Below are 15,159 nucleotides of genomic sequence, written 5' to 3' on the forward strand. Positions count from 1 at the left end.
TCTTATTAAAAAACAAACTATTGTGATACAACATCATTATTCAATTTTATCACATCACATCACATCAATCAAGCTATTTTAATACATGTTGAACGAAACAAAAATTATTGTTACAGAGGGTTCATAAAATTTAAAGACAAAGATTCCTTCTCTCTTCTTCAAGCTGACTATGACATGAATTTAATTTTGCTCTTGTGATTATCTTAGCCAGTTGAGGAGATTGTAAAGGCAATTAATGTACTAGTATTTCATTAAAGATTTCAATGACTAAAAAGACATGTATGTTTTCATATCCCATGCATTACAGTGACACCATGGGAACATGTTCTGTAAACATTAAAAAGGGTTAGAATAACACAACCATCATTTTCTTGCTTTAATACACATGGATTGTACAGAAGCCTGTTTATTTTGTTGTGTGCATGGCAAAATCACATGAGGGAACATCCCTATAGATATTGCTCAAGATCCCTTGATTAGTCAGTTCACTGCACTGTTACTCAAGGTTCAGATGGGCAGTAACTTAAGGAACAGCCTTCTCATCTTCAAAGAATGCTCTTTGATGGTAAGAGATGACAGCTGCTTTCTGGGAGGATGGGTCAAAGATCAAGATGTTTATCACACCATAACAGTCACGAACAGTCATGAACTGCAAGAACCTCCCATGGTGAGTGGACAAACACTCGTGGAGCATGTGATGGTGAACTTTAGATTTTAATGTGATGACTTGATCTAACAGTGACTTACCATAAATGGCATGAATTCAGACACTATTGCGATACTATTAACTGACCAATAAGAAAGCACTCCTCCTCTCACATATGAGAATCCCCTATGAGAACCCCTTCCTAAAATATGTATTGATTTTGTATTAAAATATAAAATAAAAGCAATTCAATTCACACTTTTTGTATAGCATTTAATGATAAATGTCATAAAAGTAAATGCATATTTGGTTTTTATTTCTTACCAAATGATTTTATATTTTGTTTTCTATAAAATTTTGAGTGCTGAGGGTTTGAAAAAGCCTTGAAGTATCTTTCTCATAAATCGAATGGGAGAGAAAGAGAGAGAGAACGAAGGGAAGAGGAACAGAGCGCAGTGGTTGGGAAGACGTGTATGTGTTGAGTTTATAAATCAAGTTGTCATCACTCCATTACAGCACTCTCTTTTCTGGTTTAGGAAGACTGAAATTAAATATGTTGCTGTAAGAAAACAACAGAAGCTGATTTTTCTCTTTTTTATTCTCTTTCACTCCCTCTTCTCTGTTTACTGTTCCTTTCCTGAAATGACTGCTAATAAAGAGCTTCCTGAAAAGGGTTTCTGTCTGGAACCATACTGTAAACCCTGACGCTCAACATTTTAATTAAACAAATTAGTTCAATCAAATGAACTTTTATGAGTATTTATAACTTTCTTTTTCTTATGAGTTCACAAAACTGACACAATTTAAGTAATCTGAATTGTTTCATTGTTTTGTTTTTATGAATTCAACTGAAAGGGATTTCTATTTTCCAGCATGCTTTGCCATGACACTCGAAACGGAGAGTAGATGCTAAAATTAAGTGTTATATGATGTTTTTTTTGTGTGCAAAATTAACTACCATCATGGTGACAAGTGGAGCATGAGCTTAGTTTAAAAACAATTAAATGTTAAATGTTTTATATTGTCGTACTTATTCAGCAATTGCTATGCTATGCTAATGTTATCAAAGCATTAGCAAGTTAGTATTTATTAAAATAGCTAGTTAAAGCTAGCCAAGTTCCCATTACTAAAATATTAAAGTTGAGACTGCATGATAATTTTAAGTTAAAAGTATGAATTAGATTACTCAAATATTTAAAGTTCAGCAATTTCAATGTATGAGTACAAAATAAAAATCTTAAAAAATTTGATGTAACTTGTTATCTCAAATTTCCTCAAGGAATATAGTATCCTCAATATCCTCATATCCTCAAGGAGTTTTCCCAACTTATTCGTGTTTGCAGTGTGGGCATTTTCATGTGGTTGCTAAGATGTTAGTTTTTTAAAAATTGTTGGTACGCAGATGTACATTTTTACAGATAGGGTAGAGCTTAAATAGAGTTCAGTATGACATCTGCACATATTGAGTTCATAATGAATCTGTGAATTAACTGCATGCTATAATCAGTTCAGTTGAATTCGCCAAAGAATCATTCAATGCAGTTTGTTAATTCGGTTCATTGAAAAGAATCAGATCAATAGAATAATTCGGTCGCGAGTTACACATCACTATCGGGTCGCTGAGCAGGTCTCGATTTTATTTGTGAGTGAGTCACTGGATCATTTATTCAAAAAATTCATTAAAAAATGCTGATTCATTCAGAAATAAAACAAGTGATTGTGTTTATAGACTACTGTAAGTGAGTCATTGATTCATTTACTCAACCAATTCATTTAAAATCTCATTCATTCAGGAATGAAACTGCTTTGTTTGAAACTATTTGTATTTGGCAGACAAAGTAAATGGCAATTTTGTATATAAAACGTAAACTATTCGATAATAACCTCTTGTATTAAACTGTTGTCTAAAAGCAACAACCATCCAACTTGCATCGAAATGAGCGAATTATTGGGGGCAATGGTGTTTAGTATACTTGTAAAACCATAGGGAATGAAACAGGAGTGCTGAAACTCGTTAAAGCGGCAGGAATAAAAGGCCTGTCAATAAGTGCTGGTGTGGCAGGAGTCAGGTGACATTTACAGCTGTAGGGCTGAAAGAGGCCGGTGGGTGAATTGGTCCGTGGATCCATAGGGGAGGGTAAAAGGAGGGGAGTCGCACTGAAACCCTAGCCTCACCTGAACCAGACCTTGGCCTCTCTATCACCCCACCGATCCACAAAGCCACGACATGGGTCACAGAGCACCGTAAATACTGACCAACCTGGCAACTCTGAGACCACACTCCCATAATAAACAATGAAGCCAATAAGTGTCCAGTATGTCACTGCCAGACAAGCCAGTGAGTGTGTAACCCCACGAACAAAACCGCATTCAGGGGGCTCAGGCTCCCTATAAAGGATTGGTAAGATGAATGTGGACTGCTGGATTCCAAAATGATTAACTGTATGAAATACTTAATAAAACCAATGAAGTCAAAATGTAACTTAATCTATTTATGGAGCAAATGTGAAATGCAGGAGTGTCAGCAAAGCGGTGTTTTATTGATTTATTTGCCATGTCTTCAATCACCACCAAACTTCTTAACATTTATTTTTATCCAATCCAGATGGCTGCCAGTGCAAATATTAGAGAGGCCACAAAAAAAAAAAAAAACCCCATAGATTTTAGAAATTTCTTAGGCAGTGATGTAATAAAAATTTTCATGAAAAATGTATGTATTTTTAAATGTAAAAATAAAAATAAAAATCTAATATCTGAGGGGGAATGTGCTTCCTCTTACACCTCATACAGGAAAAATTCAGTGACCCTTAGTCACTCGTTGAAGCTTTTTCGTTTCCTTGGCAAATCCTGAATTACTACCTCCAAAGAATACAATGAAACATACTTTGCACTGAATTTGTAATAATGTTTTTAAATAAAAGGTTAAAAAGCTAGGTAAAGCAAAACTGTGTATTGATCTGTGTATTGAAGTAACTGCCTCTGACTGAGAGGTTTTTCAATGAAGACAAGAAGTGACAGCTTCAACACCCCCTAATTGCTTCCTGGTGACACAGGGCCCATATATTAATTAGAAAAGCTCATTCAAAGCCAGAGGAAAAGGGCTGCATTCCCCTCACCATTACCTGTATTTGGTTTGGCCCACAGCCAGCCTAGCGCAGGTATCATATCAAATTAATGACTAGCTCCTCTGTACCGATGACTTCCTGTAGTGCTTAGCAGAGGCTCCCCGTGCCAGGCGACTACTTTTTTCGTCTTTATCATTTGATCTGTGGTTTCACGCTCTCTTTCCCTCAGCTTCTGAGTTTTGGCCTCTAATTCCCTCACTCATAGCAAGCAGGAAAGCAGGTTTAAATGGCAAGCAACAAACTCTTTGAATTTTAACTCTTCTGTTGCTTCTGTAATTTCTGCTCACTAGCGACACCAGCTGGTACAATGACTGAACCTTTCAAACAGGTTCTCCATTGTTCAGACAATCAGATAGGCCTGCCCTAAACTGACACCATTGGAGTCAGTGTTGCCAGGATGCTCAAGAGAAAATGTTTTACACACTAAACTTTTAAGATAATTCTAAAAGGTGTATAATTTTAGATTTGAGGCTTAAAGGGGTGGTATAATGCCCTTTTCACAAGATGTAAAATAAGTCTTTGATGTCCCCAGAGAGTGTATGTGAAGTTTTAGCTCAAAATACCCCACAGATATTTTTATTTATTACATGGCTTGGTTGAATTCTAATGTAGAATGCGGCCTGTTATTTCTTGATAACAGACCGCTGCTAAGTATAACACACCGTTGCCATGAAAAACAGCGTTGCTATGGACGCAGGATTCTAACCGTAGAGACGGAACGGACTATTTTCTTTAGCGGAAGCAATACAATCGTTTTTAAATCAATACATTTCTTTTTAAATCAATATTTTGTGTCAAATTATTGATTTATTTGGTAGGTAGCCATGTAATAAGCGGGATAATGTAGAGCGAGGCGGTTGTTATAGCGAATACAACCCCTTCAGGCTGATTCAAGACTGATCCTGATCAGCCTGTTGGGGTTGTATTCGCTATAACAACTGCCTCGCTCTACATTATCCCTTACATAGCATGCTAAAATTGCCACTTTTTGAGGGTGAGCAAAAACGCACCATTTTTGTGTCTGTTCCTTTAAATGCAAATGAGCTGCTGCTCCCGGCACAGAGGGCGGAGCTTCAACAGCTTGTGTCCTTTTACCTCACACAGACATGCACTGAAAATTTAAAAAACTTTTAGCCTTTTATGTTCAAACCGGAGTCAGACAGTGATGGAGAGACTCAAGAAGAAGTGACAACATGTAGAAGCAACAGGACATTTCTGAATGGTTAGCTGATGAATTTAGGTAGCTTATGTGTAGTTATCTTCTAGTCACTGATTAGCATATTCTGTCGTGATAATCTATAAATCGCATTCCCGGGGGCGGGGTTTATGTACATTTTAGGGTTTGTGACATCACTAACCCGGGAGGAAGCTTGTGTAGTCCCTACCAGCCGTTTGTTGTAGTCCTTAAAAAGCATTTTCTTTAAAAGAAAATATCTCCCTTTGCTTTGAACTTTGAGCGTTGTATTGCAGATGTTGTTTATGCTCAAACAGCAACATTACACACTAACTAAAGTTAAAAAAGTGAAATCATAATCAACCACCCCTTTAATATTAAAGAAATATATCCCTTTTCTGATTGTGGGCTCTGTGAAATGCGACAAAGACTTACTAGAGTTGCACGCGTGCAGTAAGTCACCAACAGAACTCGAAAAGAAAAACAAAACTCTGCCTCATAAACAGAAAAGCAACTATGGAGATGACGGAGATCCGAGGCAACCTGGGAGAGCTTCAAATCAACCTCAGACCGCAATCCTCCCACACACTAAATCCTCCTCTCTCATCTCTCCTCTCATTTCCCTCTCATCTGATACTCCTCCTCCTCCCCTGAATCTGAAAAGTGCAGCAGCAACGTCATCATCAAGGCCTGATTTACTGTGGTGCAGAGGTTACTGAGGGCGGTCATTTCCACACACTGTTGACCCCCTGAGAGCTGTGGAAGTGTGAAGGCTATGACAGAGAGCTCTCCTGGGTGAAACTTGCCTCGCCGCTGATGGGAAAACAAATGCTGACATTCGTCATCTTTACGGCCCAGTCTCACACACTAAATTTGATGCACTCCTCTTGGAAGGCAAAACCGATTTAGAGTTCGTTGTGTAAAAGTACATTGTTCAAATCTAAATTTACTTCCTACAGTTACAACGTAGGCCTACAGTCAAGTATTTAAAATGTTACATTTTTAATAAATAATATAGCAAAATAAATAGGTTTCAAGCTTATCTTATTTGGTTTATTAAACAAATTAAACTCAGGTGTCCTTTTACGATAAAAACACAATAAACTAAATTACACAATAACACCATGCACTCAATTTTAGGTATGAAGGCTTTTTTTAAATAAACACTTTTTGTTATACTGGTTAAAACTCTCTTCACATCATGATAGCAATCAATAATAGAAGTGGTCTAAATATTAAAACATGTACATATATCTTCTGTGGAAGTCTCAGGACCAAAAAATGTTAGTCCAATCACTGCATTCGGTTCGAATGTCGTAAACATAATTTAGAGACAGCATCCATGAATTTCTATTCTGAGCTGTTCACATCCTCAGACTTATGTGTGTGTATGCAAACAATCAACAACGAAATTAATCTGCAGCAGTCAGGTGGTACAAGTAAGCTCTATAAGTTGTTTACGTCCATTACTATTGTAATGTTGCGTGCTTTGAGACATGAGGTAATTTAACACTGTCTCGTGAAGCTTTGCAGACTCTGCTGTGCGCGTTCATGTCTTTTGGAGGAGGCATGGCTTTGGAGATCGCTCTGATGGGAAGGTGGAATCTAATGCTCAAAGATAGCTTGCAACCGAAATTGCCTACCCTACCTTTAACTCTACTTGGAGGCCAAAATTGATTGTGGGTGTGTTGTGCAAAATTGCAGATTATTTAAATATATATATAAATATACTGTACTACCATTAAAAGTTTTGGGATTCGGTTCGAATGTCGTAAACATAATTTAGAGACAGCATCCATGAATTTCTATTCTGAGCTGTTCACATCCTCAGACTTATGTGTGTGTATGCAAACAATCAACAACGAAATTAATCTGCAGCAGTCAGGTGGTACAAGTAAGCTCTATAAGTTGTTTACGTCCATTACTATTGTAATGTTGCGTGCTTTGAGACATGAGGTAATTTAACACTGTCTCGTGAAGCTTTGCAGACTCTGCTGTGCGCGTTCATGTCTTTTGGAGGAGGCATGGCTTTGGAGATCGCTCTGATGGGAAGGTGGAATCTAATGCTCAAAGATAGCTTGCAACCGAAATTGCCTACCCTACCTTTAACTCTACTTGGAGGCCAAAATTGATTGTGGGTGTGTTGTGCAAAATTGCAGATTATTTAAATATATATATAAATATACTGTACTACCATTAAAAGTTTTGGGATTTCAGATTTTTACTGAAAATAGTACATTAGTACACTTTGATTCAGGAAGGATGCATTAAATTGATCAATTCTGAGTTGATGATGTTACAAAATATTTGATCTGAACTTTCTTTTGAAGATTCTACTTCAAAAAGAACTTTCTATTAATCAAAGAATTCTGAAAAAACATCACGGTTTACACAAAAATATTAAGCAGCACAACTGTTTTCAACATTTAGTGAGAAATGTTGCTTGAGCAGCAAATCAGCATATTAGAATGATTTTTGAAGGATCATGTGACACTGAAGACTAGAGTAATGATGCTGAAAATTCAGTGTTGCCATCACAGGAATACATTACATTTATAATATATTGAAATTGTACTAATATTTAAAAAATATTACTGGTTTTACTTTGATAATTTGCAGCTTTGGCGAGCATAAGATGCATAAAATCTTACTAACCCCAAACTTTTGAATGGTAGTGTATTTATATACATTTACTATTTGCTGGTTAAAAGTGTTTTTAGATTAAATTATGAAAAATAGGTATGATGCTCCTACACTCTAAAAAAAAATGGTTCTTTAAAGGTTCTTTACACATAGTAACAGTAATTTACCGTATCGTCCTAAAGAACCCTTTATATGCTGAAATGGTTCTTTGTGTTAGAGTTTAGGGTTCCTTATTCCCGCCTTTTTGTGTTTCAAATCTGTAACTGTCAAAGCCTCCTCATTACTGATTTTCTGGAGCTAGACAACTACACAGACAGACTATGAACATACTCTCAACAGGTAAATGATTTATTTATTAAAATGTCAATAAATTATTAAAAAAATTAACAATCATGTCTTTTTCTATTTTTAGTTTAACAGAACATTAAGTGTGAGCAGCTCTGTTTAAGGATACTCATCTTCTCTTCTCCACATAGGCTAACAGAGATATGGAATTTATGATCCATATTGTTTGATTTTTTTAATTATGACTTTATGCCTAAACATACCCAGTCACAAAAAAAGCTATACCATGACTTTATATCACTTTTTCCTGTAAACAAACGGCTCATTCTGTCCATTTTTGCTAATTTTGGCCTTCATGAACATAATAGTTTTTACATAATCAAATGGAAGAGACACAATGTAACTCTAAACTCAATTGTGTATTTCAGATACTGTCACGTATCATAACCTCATCATCTGCAGAGAGAAACTGCCACTCAGAATACACAATGAAGGACGTATACAGACATATAGGGGATTGTGAAGGTATATCACTGAAACTTGGTCTTCATTACATCTATATCGTGTTCAATGTCAATTGTTATTTATTAATGTATTCAGCTATCCTCTGTTGTTAGAGCACTGTAATTTTTGCTACAATCTGCTATGTTAATAAAAAATAAAAGTACCTAATTGACACAACATGCTGTTTTTTTAAAATGTAAAACCAAAATTGAGGCAACAAGATATAAGACCAGGCAGATAGAGGACTAAAAAAACAAAATAATAAATAATTTATAAAAAATAATAGTAATAATAGTAATATTAATAATATGAAGATACTAATATACTAATATCAGGGTTCCCACTCTAAACCAAATGTCAAATTCCCTGACTTTTCCCTGACTTTCACTGACTAAAAAGATGAATTTCCATGACCTATAATGAACGGCAAAACAGGCTGCTGTTTTGCGGAGCACCGAGCTGTTTTGTTTTGTAGGAAAGCCTTACTTTAAAGTGAATTTCGTTTTGTATAAATTGTATCTTAATTATAATATGTTTTTCATCAACCAATTGCCTGTATTTAATAAATGAGAAGCAAATATATAGCAGACAATCAAATCAAAGTCCGTATTATTATTTTTGCAAAGGTCCCCTCGGGGGCTCCGTAGAAAGATGTGTGAAACAGCGCGATAAAAAAATCGGTATAGAAAAATTACATTTTGATAAATGGAAACTAAAATTTAAAGCAACCAACAAAATTCCCTGATATTCCATGACTTGGACAAAAAATATATAAAATTCCCTGACTTTCAATGTCTGGAATAGACCTTTTAAAATTCCATGACATTCCAGAAATTCCATGACCCGTGGGAACCCTGTAATATTAATGAAAATAAATATAATTGAAAAGGTTATTTATAACACCATTAAAGGTCCTATAGCACTTTTAAAGCATGGTTTTAGCACCAAAAAGGGTTCTGCTATTGTTACAAGCCGAAGAACCCTAATTTGGTACTGTTTAGAACCATTTTTTTAAGAGTGTACTTTACAGTGGTGTCATGTTTTTGCACAAACTGCATTTCTTGGAGTGACAGTGCCTTCCACACTGTATGTAAGAGAGTTAAGAATTGAGAGATTTGTCTTTTTGAGGAGTGGTTAACCACATGAGAACTTGGTTGATCAGTCTTTGTGTGTGTGTAGATTTGAAGCAAGGGGCTTACAGATGATAAATCACAGGCTCTGTCGGGAGAGACTTGGGCCCGGGGGTCTGTCTGGCCCCTGTCATGGAAAACACTGAGAGTCCCTCTCTCTCTCACACACACATTTATAAACACCCACACAGACAAGCTTATTAATGTGAATAGCAGAGGAATCTGTGCTAATCTAATCTAATTAACCATGTGCAAAATCCCATGAACAAAGCCTCAGCAGACTCTAAGCACTGTTTGAAGGGCAGGTCTGCTCTTTAGCTTTCATAGCTGTTTGGTAATCATACAAAAAATCTAACAGAACTGGAAAAGAACAGGAACCTCTGTGATTTCTCATAGAGTTAGGCCTAATTCATCATTTATACTACACGAGTATGCATGGATCTTTTCACAAGTTTCACAAGACAAATTAACGTTAGTTTTTTTTTAGCGTTACATTGATTAAAGCACTCTACTTTTTAGCTCTCGGTCACCATACTAATTACAGTGCTGCTTTACGTTAACAACACATTTCATACGTGCAAGAACACAGTTTTTCCTACTTTAATTTACAACATCTAAGGGTTCGTCTGACATTAGAAACCCTTTCCCTCTGCATCAAACATCGGTTCCTTGTTTTATCAGTGTATCACATACCATCAAACTGAGCCAGGATAAACAGGAAAGAAGGGATTATTGCAATTTTTCATCTCCGTCTTTCCTCCTCTTGCATAGTATGTGGTGGTCAGGCTATGAAATTGTTTCCACTTAATATTTTTTTTGTAAAAATGCTGTTGCAGCTCAAGGGGGATTATCTCCCCAATTACCTACACCACGGCTCATTTACTGTCTGAGTCCTGCGTCTTCAAAACAGAAGTTGTGTCTCCAAACACTATATGATGACTAAATGAGAAGCGAACACACTGAAGAAGTTGACTGGGTATCAGATATAGCTATATGTATATATATATATGGCTTCATCGTTTTATGTTTTAGAAGTCATTTATTTATTTGTAACATATTGTCTGAAACAAGTCACCAAAATCGACCTTTTTACTTCATAAGTAAAGTCACTGTAAGATCAACCTTTTTTGTTTCACAAAATTGACTTTGTACACATTTCTGGCATATAGTGCACAAGCAGTCCTGCATGCTATTAAATTTTTTTTTTTAACTTTGTAATCTTAAAAAAAAAAAACTTGCTCTGCTTCCTAAACAACTTTCCTTTCATATAATATTACAAATCTCTCAATCCGCCCCTTAAATCTGGCTCCAATCTAGCATATAACTCCCACTTTTCACAAGCCAATCAATTCCTCATGGATATAATCAAATGCCGCACTACAAATTTTTCTCATTGAATATCCTGTTTCACTTGGAAATCCATCAAATTATGGAAATAAAATTAAATTGACCAAAAGACCCTCATGAGCATTTTTAGTAAAAAAACAACAACAACTATTTGAATATTTTTACAATTAAATAACATGCTATGCTTATCTTGTGGCTTTATGGGTAATATAAATATCTGAGTATGGATAAATTCACTTAATCATTTGAAATTTTACAGGGTTTAGGAAAAATATTCGTAGAACTCTCTTCCATTTTTATTGAAAATAGTTTTATCAACTTAACAATGATACATGACGTTTTATCTGTAATCTCATTCCGAATATGAAAGTCAGACTGCAGTACCTGCATGCTTCTCATCCATCCATGCATCATTTAAACCCAACACATGATGATGCTCTGATCGGCTGTGGCTTGTCTTGAGGAGGGAGTTCTGCAAACAGAAACACATAAAAGGGTTTCATAACATGTCTCCATGTGGATGAAATCTGTGTTTGACAGTGGAGTGGAAAAAAAGAAAGAAAAACGAAGAGGATGACTGTTGTTTATTATGTCTGAGCATAAGGCACTCATCTCATTGAAATCAAATTGACGGAAACGCTGCTACATCACGTACAGCATCTGAGATATGATGTAACTCAACACCGGGAAATCTGCAATTATCTGAGACTGATTTAAGAGGAATCAGGAATCTCATGTTTGATGCCACATGAATCTGGCTGGACCGTGAACGCAGCCATTAATCAAGCTTTCTGCCTTCATACGGGCCTTGCTGTGTTTTTAACCGCCTGTTGAGTGGTGTGTGTTTTAGTTCTTCACCTTTGCCCACACTTAAAACAAACCCCTACAGGCTTTAGTGGAGTCCAGCCCAGAGGAACTGAGTCTAGCTGAGGCTTTAGAACGGCAAGCCCTTGTGGAAAAAGAAGTGTAGCATACTTTAAAAAAGTAATATACTTCTGTCATCATTTACTCACCCTCAAGTTGTTCCAAACCTGTCTGAATTTCTTTCTTCTGCTGAACACAAAAGAAGATATTTTGAAGAATGTTGGTAACCAAACGGGCCCCATTGACTTACATAGTATATGGAAAAAAACAAACCTTTAAGTGCAAACTGAACACTTACTGCATGTCATTTACAATTAAATTAAAATGTATTGTGTTTTAAATGCATATTAAATGCAGCTGAACTTTGTTTTGTTTTTTGATCCACTTAAATAGTACGTCTTTATACATAATGTCATAATTACTTCTATTGACTTTGAATTATGGTTAACGTACTGCCGAATATACTGACAAACATTTATGGTAAAATAAAATGTTAACGTCACGTTTATCTAAACTTGTCATGTAATTAAATATAATTATTTGTAATTACAGTTTTGTGATTATAAAGTTGCAATTTAAAAAATAACTTTAAAAGTAATATCGAATAACAGTTAAAATTATAAACAAGTATACTATATGTGTTTAAGTAGGCTTTAGTCAACACATCAAAATACACGCGTACCTTCAAGTTAAACTTTTAAGTTGACATTATTATAAAATGCACCTCATTTTAAAAGTGTACACTTATGACCTTTTATTTCATTAATATTATATTGTACTTTTAAGATTTGAAGTACTCAAGTGCACATTCAATACAAATATAAGAGTACTTCTTTTACAGGGAACACTTTGATTGACATGAATAAGAGCAAATTAGATTGACATCCAGCATCAGGACCCGGATCAGCCATTCTAAAGACAATATGACCACCTCATCATCAAAGTTATTTATTAATATGATTTTATAATAAATTATAATATATTCGTGCCTGGAAATGTGACATGAATGATTCATTCACATACTTGTATAATTTCTTCCATACAAACATATGTTGTGTGTGAAGTGCATCTGCACAAACAGGCACGTCAGGCCATGGCCGCTGGCAGGACAATAAGCAAATCAGCATAACGCATGTTTCCTTTTCCTAGGCGTACTGTAGATTACAGTAAAAGCTCAGACACATGCTCAGAATCAGCAAGAGAAGCAGAAAATGAGAACTGAGCTTTTCCTGGAAGCGCCCACACTCATTGTTTTTTTCCGGTTATGTGCCGTTCGTTGGGAAGAGGATGATAATGATTATGATAATTTAAGGGATGGAGGGTAGGATGCTTCCTAGACTTTATCATGTCCCTACTGACAGCTTCTCTTTGCTTCTGGGTTGAGCCAGAGAGCAACAACTGTTTGTGAGCGGAAATTGAAAACATGTAGCAGAAGAAAAGGCAGGATCTGATCGTGCTGTTCACTGACATGATGAAACCAATGTTGATGAAAACAAACTAGCACAACTGTGGTGTCAGAGAGTGCAGAATCTGTCATGGCAACCAAAGGCAGAGCATTTTTTCTTTTTACTTCAACGTCCTTTTTTCCTCCTGAGAAAAGTACTTGCATTTTTAACATCCCTGGAGAGCTTTGAGTCATTGAAGACAAATTATCACCGAAGATTATTCAAGACAAAAAATGCTGGACAGGATATCTATTTGAGTTTTATTTATCCAGTGAAGTACTTACAGGACATCATCTCTAGTGCAAAATTACACAGACATGACAAGAACGTGATTAAGCCAAGACAAGAAAATGATGTAGTTTGACAGAATTCGTAATGCACTTCTCCAAGCTTTTAAAAATGGCATTGCAATTCTGTCCACTTGACAGACTGGGGAAGCAGTCCACAACTCTCTCCCATGGCCTGCTGGCCTTCTTTGATTTATCTATGATTGCTGAGACAGAAATAATCATCACAAGCTCAAATCACAGCACGGACACTCAAACATTTAAAGGTGCCAACATGAGAGAGATAACCATCAGTTCAGCCATTTTTGCAGGACTTCAGAGATGCCTTTATACCAACATATGATCTAAAGAGGTTCTTTTGTAAAACATGTCAAAAGAGATGTGGAAAAAAAGACATTCCATTACAAGTTATGATCATTTGATACTATTTTTTTTATTATTCTTTGAAAAGTTTGAAAGTAACAGATGGAACTAAATGTTTATTTTCACACCTTTCGCCCTACTTAAAGTCACATTGAATATTCTTATTTTTTTATGGAATATTACAGTATTTATGACTTGTAACGACTTATCCGTACAAATAATGTTTTTAAAGTTAATGTGCCCTTATAATCTTTAATCAAAATATCTTCCCCTCCCTCTTGTAGCGACATCTCTTCTCTTCTCTGATGATGTGTTTACTGGAAACCCTCCACCTTCCCCAGCTCCACCTGTAGAATATAGATCTGCTATGGGTAATTCATGTACAATATACTTGCTCACAGCAGTGTGTTGTGTATGTATTGGCTGCAGCAAGTCCCGGGTATGCTCTGCAACAGCAGCAGCATGGCAGATCTATTCCGCCAAGACCAAATATGAACATGCCAAACACTCCAAGAGTTGTCATGACAGAAATGTATTAATAAAAATAATAATAAATAAATGTATTCATTATTGATTAAAAAAGACTAGGCTTCTTTGTCATATTTTTAACCATGTACACACACACACACACTACATTTCAAAATCTGACAAGTAATCCAGGTCAAGAAACTAAGATGTTCTTTAAGAACACTGGAAAAACGCTGGATAAACATGGTTAAGATTTCACCACTCATAAAAACCCTACACAGTACGCTGCAGCCAGGAAACTGGCCTCTCCATATTTTCTTAGGCAGCTCTCTGGCCACCCCCCACCCATTTCAGCCTTAAACACACACACATAAGTACATTTTAAACAGGAGATGATATACTACATCTAATGGTGTGTCAGTACATTGTGATTGGCAAATTTATGACAATAAATGTTTGCCTGCTTTGGTCAGATTAAGTGCTCCTTCAAACCCTATAATTACATGGTCAGAGTATAAATGATTTACACCGGCTTCAGCATGGAGTACCTTTTCCCTATGGGAAATTCTGGATCCCTGTTGCCAGTCTGCTATGTATTAGCATCTCTTGGATAAGCCGATTTGTGGTGAATGTGAATGAACTGCTGCCTGACAATGATGCCTTAGTTGTTATTTCCATAATATTATGATTTCTTTTGTCCAAATCTAGGCTTCCAGGTCTCAGTATATTAAACCACCACAATCTTTAACCAGCAGTAATTTTGGAGCTCTTTGTACAGTTGCATCATGAATAGATGCAGTTATGCAGTCTATTCAGACTGTAACACTGAGAGACCCCAGTAAGAGATGAAGCATAGCAGGGGTCCCCCACAGATCATC

The sequence above is a fragment of the Abramis brama genome (genome assembly GCF_963993115.1).
Source record: "Abramis brama genome assembly, chromosome: 16".
Classification (NCBI taxonomy): Eukaryota; Metazoa; Chordata; class Actinopteri; order Cypriniformes; family Leuciscidae; genus Abramis; species Abramis brama.